Raw genomic sequence first — 6372 nt, 5'->3', positions numbered from 1 at the left:
GGTTTTGCTATTACTTTAAAGAATAAATAAATATTGTGCTTTCTAATTAGACATTTAGTCTCACAACTTGGTTGGCTCCAAAATGTCACAGGTGATGAGATAAATACACAAAAGGAAAATGGCATCAAATTGCTAATACTAAGTGGCACCACCACCAAGAGGATATAGAGGACGATAGTTCAGGGGAAGAACACATATTTGCTGAGAGAAGATGCCAACTGCCCTGCGTTTAGAAGCAACAAGTGCCAAGGAAAGCAAATTTGAGTACCATGAGATAGTCACAGACTCACAGGGGCGTCAGTCCAGTCCAAGTCATACATGTTTAGCTGAGAAGGTTATCCAAAAACTGAGGGGAAGCATAGCAGAAAGGTCTCAAATCTTCTGAAGTCTCTGGAAGCAAGCAACCATGATGAATAAAGCTGAAGAATGGGCAAAGGCAACATGTGCCATGTTAAGCCAAACCATGGGGTCAAGAATTCTAAGTTATCAAGAATACACAAAAAGGTACACAGGTTTGCTGAGTGGCTAGGTTATGCTTCTAAGACAAAGATGTCACTTTTGGGGAAAATGTGCATCTTCCTTCAGGTATGAATTTCAATTTCTATTTTACTGTTGGTGTAAACTGCAATTATGTAACTCTCACAAGCACCAGTTGGCTGTCAGTGTAACTGATAACATCCCACTTCTATTTCTACCCCCATTTTACCTTCTTTCCACCATTGTGAACCCTTTCCCCCATTCCTCTTTATAATGCTGGCAGCTATACAGTTCTCAGTGTGCTGCAGTTCTTGTCCAAGGTTTATTTTTTTTAAGATCCAAAAACAAGAGGTGGCAAGGCTTGTTTTGGACATTTACCAACATCCTGTCACAAATAGGGTTGCCATATCCTGCCAGGGGGCGGGACTTTCCCTGTTTGGGGGGTCCGCACGGTCCCGCCCCGGGTTGGCCCCCCCCCCGGGGTCCCCCCCCCCCACAACGGACGCCAGGCAGGGAAAGGAGCTGAGGCTCGTTCCCTGCTTGGCCTCCTCCGCTGGCGACGGAGGCAGCCTGACAGGGGAAAAGGGTCTCGCCTCAGCGAAGCCCTTTTCCCCTGCCTTGCCGCCTCCTCCGCCGGCCAGGGAAGCGGCCAGGCTGGGGAAAGAGCCTTTCCTCTTCTTTCTCCTCCTCCTCTTCTTCTGCCTCCTCTTCTTCCTCTTCTTCTTCCTCTTCTTCCTCCTCCTCTTCTTCTTCCTCTCCTCCTCCTCCTCTTCTTCTTCTTCTTCCTCCTCCTCCTCTTCTTCTTCCTCCTCCTCCTCTTCCTCCCCTTCTTCTTCATCTTCTTCTTCCTCCTCCTCTTCTTCTCCACCTCTTCTTCTCCACCTCATCCTTCCCCTCTTCCTCCCCTTTTTCTTCCTCTCTACTTCTTCTTCCTCCTCCTCCTTTTCCCCTCTTCCTCCTCCTCTTCTTCCTCCTTTTCTTCTTCTCCTCTTCCTCCTCCTCTGCTTCTTCCACTCTTCCTCCTCTTCTGGTTTTTGGCCAGAAAGGGAAGCACATTTCTGCCATCTGTCTAGGAATAATGCCAAATGTCCTCCATTTTGATCATGCCTAAGAAACATGCATTTATATGAAAAAATGTTTTAAAAGCATCATTTTTTTTTGCATGTCTTCCATTAAAAAAAAAATGTGTCCTACATTTGAACATTTTGTCCTACATTTGTCCCGGTTTGGAGGTCCTGACTTATGGCAACCCTAGAAATGAAATATTTTACCAGTAACACTGAATAGAGGCAGGCCTGCAGCCAATGTTTTGACTGATAAACCCTCCCACCTTTACTCCCACATGTCATCCATCTGTTTCAGGAGCAGAATACAATGTTTCTGTTGAAGGCTGCATTCCCCCAGGGATAATCTCTGATGGGTTACACACCAGCAATTGGACAAGGCTGGGGAGTCAAAACCAACAGAACCTTTTTCTTTTCGTTTCTTTTCTTTCTCTTTCCCTCTCAGACTCTTAAAAGTCCAATTCTCTCCTTCTGTTTCCCTTTTTCCAGGAAGCTGCTATAAAGGAGAGCTGTATCTCCTAGACAGAGATATGTATGCATTGCAGTTACAAAAAGACTTATGAAATTAGGTTGAGGACCACAAATTGCCCACCTTTGATATTCTGAAAAATATATATGGGAGAATCTCTACTTTGGCTTTCTTTTGTTCCTCTCACCCTTCTTTTTCTCTTTCTTTTTTCTTTTTTTTACTTTATTTTTAAGGGAAAATAATAATTATACAATTATACAAACAATTATACATAGATTCATATAGCTTTAACAATTATTAATACAGTGGTACCTCGGGATACGAATTACCCAGCTTACGAATTTTCGGGATCACTAATAAATCCCATAGGGATTTATTGTTTCGGGTTACGAACGTGTTTTCGGGTGGTTACGAAAAAACGCCGGCGTTGTTTTAAATGAGCCGCGGCAGAGCCGCGGCTTTTTTTCCCCTAGCGCCTATGGCCAATTCGGCTTACGAGGTTTTTCGGGTTACGAAATTAGCCGCGAACGAATTAATTCTATAACCCGAGGGCGACCCTGTACTCTTTTCTTCCCCCCCCCCCCATCTCGTGCTCCTCTTCCCAGAGTTCATTTTTTTTTCCCCTTACATTCCATCCCAAAATCTCTCTTGTGGAGGTAATCTTCCATCTTCTTTTCTCAATATTTTCTGAATAAATTCTTTCCAAATTCCATCAAGTTTACTTCTTTTCCATAATCCCTTTTTTACTTTCAATCTGCATGTCAATTTATCATTAATCACTCATTTCCAAACCTCTTTATACCACTCCTCCAACTGTACAGTTATTTTCATTTTCCAACATCTTGCTATAATTAATCTTGCTGCTGTAATCAAATTTGTTATCAAATATTTTCATCCTTTTTTCCATTTCTCTGAGTTCTATAATGATAACAAATACTATATTCAGACTTCTTTCTATTTTTATATTATTAATGCTTTTTATTTCTATTATCACTTTCCCCCAAAATTTTTGTACACAATTACATGGCCATCACATATGCATATATGACCCTCTGTTTTCTTTCTTTCTTTCTTTCTTTCTTTCTTTCTTTCTTTCTTTCTCCTGTACCTACTCTCTGATAGCATGTACTCATTGCTGTCATACCTTACTAAGACAACTAAAAGGACAGAATTCTTTGTTCATGCTTCTGAAGCACATATGCTTGGTCAGGCAAAGATGGTAGTAAAAAGAAAAAGAGAACAAAGGAGAAGAAAGTGACAATCTTAGACTCATGAAGTCATCTACATGTTTATCTGAGGTAGTATGGAGGAAGCATCCTCACACTTGCCAGGTTGGGTCACCAGGCCACACTCCCAATGGCCATGAACGACTGGAAATTAAGGCAGTAAAAGAAAGGCAAGAAAATTCACTTTTCCATTTGAAAAAACAAGACATAATGCTTGAAAATTAAACCTGTCTCTAAACCTGTGTGAGACCTAAAGCCTCTTTGTGGGAAAGATGTAGTCAGTTTCTCAGGAAAGTCCTATAATTTCAGAGTGGAGATAAATTTAGGTACAGTATTGCATAATTCCAATTGCCTATAAATGGGCTGCACCTTTTACTAATAGGCTACATATGCGTTTTTATGTATCAGTACTCAAATGGCAGCTATTGATTAAAGATTAATGCAGGGCAGCAGAGCCCATGGAGTTTGTCACACAGGAGGAATTTCTCTTAATTTCAAATGAAAATAAAGTGGGGCCAGAAAGCATTCACGTGAATTCACTAGTTCAGCGAATTTACATGAATTGGAATTGTGTTTGAACTGACTTCCCATTACTCGAAAATAGCTTGCCATTGCCTGAAATTGCGTGTGGTAGTCTATCATGCAATAACGTGAAACCCCATGATTGCGTTCGGACTGATTTCCCATTGCCCAAAATTACCTGTGGTGGTCTATCACACAATAACGTTAAACCCTATGATTGCATTCGGATTGCCATTGGATTATACTTCCAATTTCCCTTGTCTGATAAACTCCCATGGATTCTTTTCAAGCTATACTAAGGATGTACAGATAATGTATTTTTGTATAAATTTTGCATGTATACATTCATTTGTCTTTTCCATTTCTGCCTGAATGTACATTCTATTACAGTTTGCATGAAAACGTATATAGCGATATTTATTTAAGCACACCTTTTAATGTACTTTCTCATAAAATAAGCATTTATAAACATTTTACTCTAGAATATACATTTTGAAATAAATATTGGTACATTCTTTGAGCAGGGAACTGCATTACAAAATTCAGAACAAAGCAAAACCTGAAATATACTGATATTCAATTTCTGATCCATAAAACAGTCTGGTAGATCTTTTTGCCACAGAAGTCCTGATAAATGAATTCCTCAAGGATTTGCAAACAATCTAGACATTTCCTCAGAAATCCACTCAGCCTTCAGTTCCCAGTGTCATGGCTACAGTGGTTTCGAAGACTGAAACACATCTGTAAATATGAAGTATGGAAAGTGATCGGTTTCATAGAATAGCTTCTAGAAACTGCTTTGTGGGATAAATTCCCTGCTGGAACCAGGTGGAGCTTCTTTGGATGCAAATTGTTGCTTCAGGAGAAGGATGTTCCTCAGGATTGCAGCTAAATTCACCCTTCCTGCTTGCTCAGATCCCATGAACTAAGAGCTCACCTTCAGCTAATCTAATTTGCTTTTTAAAAAAGAAAACACCGAAAGACACACTGATGTCTCATCTAATGTGTCCCTGAGAACCAGAGAAAGTTGTCATCAGAAAATCCCTAGTAAACTAAGTGCTTGGAAAAACTATTTCTGGACAACTCCCAGGTGGTGTTCCCACTATGATTTAAAGTGAATTGTTGATCGGGTTATATGACTGCTGTTCCCATTTGAAATCAGTTCCGATCCTACTGTGATCGGTTTCAATCACGATGAAACCCGCTTTTTCCTGACACTAGTTCTTTGGTGGTTCTTTCGGGGGGGAAATCGATTCCGAATCGTGTCCAACAATTTGGAATGATGGATCTGAATCACATCATTCTGCAGGGGAGGGATTAATGGCAGAGGGGTGTTTACCATCCCTCTTCAGTTTTTTGTAGATCCACCCCCCACCCACCCCCCACACAGCTGCCTTTGTGCTTCTCGTGTGACCTCTGGGCGCATGATTTTAAAAAAAAAATTGATAGAAGATTCCATTCATTGATTCTGCAATTACTCAGGCAGCAAGCCGGGCGATCTGGCCAATGGCAGCTCAGTGAGGCAAGTAGTCGCAAAACCAATAAATCGAACCTTCTATCAATTTTTTTTTAAAAAAATATAGTTCCCAAGCCAAGATGATTGACATGCATTTTGAAGTGGTGCAAACTAGTGGGGATGGCAATCATGCCAAAGAAGAAGTGATTACAAGAGGATAATGAAAAGATCCACTTTCATAGTGGGAAGGACGGACCTTTTGGAATCGATTCACCGACACAAAGTGAAGGCGAATCACACACCGGTTTAAATGTAAGTGGGAATGGGGCCCCAGAGTTCTGTGTGTAGTCTACAAGGTAACATTTCCAAGCTAATCACAGTGCCAGGTATTGTCTTTCACATGCCACCTTTAATGTATGTGTGTATGTGCCCTCAAGTCACTAGTCTATTTATGGTGACCACATGAATTTCATAGGATTTTCTTAGGCAAGGAATACTCAGAGGTAGTTTTGCCAGTTCCTTCCTCTGAAATATAGTCTACAGAACCTAGCATTTTGTTGGCAGTCTCCCCCTGAATCTCCTGAGTCCACGTGATTAAAGGTCTTTTTAAAGGTTTTCAGCAGTCTTGTATAGCAATAGCAATAGCCAGTACATTTCTATACCACTTATAAGTGAACTAACACTCTCTAAGCAGTTTACAATGTAAGCCAATTACGCCCAACAAGCTGGGTACTTATTTTACCGACCTACAAAAGGATGGAGGGCTGAGTGGACCCTGGAGCCCTGCCTGGGATCAAACTCACAATCTTGTGGCCAGTGTGGTATAGTGGTCTGAGTGCAAGAGTATGACTCTGGGAGTCCAGGCTTCCAATCTCCAGTCAGCCATGAAATCCCACAAGTAATTGAGCAAGTCATACTGTCTCAGTATCAGAGGAAGTCAAAACCTCTCTGAATGCATCTTGCCAAGAAAATCCAGTGGAAGATTCATGTTTGTATTGTTTGTATGGTTTGCCTGTAGTTGTATTTGTATATTGTTATGGCACCATTGTTTTTAACCTCGTTGTAAGCCGCCCTGATCTTGGGAAGGGCAGGATAAAAATAAAATTTTATTATTATTATTATTATTATTATTATTATTATTATTATTATTATTATTAT

Source organism: Sceloporus undulatus, chromosome 3, assembly GCF_019175285.1.
Source record: "Sceloporus undulatus isolate JIND9_A2432 ecotype Alabama chromosome 3, SceUnd_v1.1, whole genome shotgun sequence".
Classification (NCBI taxonomy): domain Eukaryota; kingdom Metazoa; phylum Chordata; class Lepidosauria; order Squamata; family Phrynosomatidae; genus Sceloporus; species Sceloporus undulatus.
The sequence above is the reverse complement of the archived record's forward strand: the minus strand, read 5'-3'. Positions refer to the sequence as shown.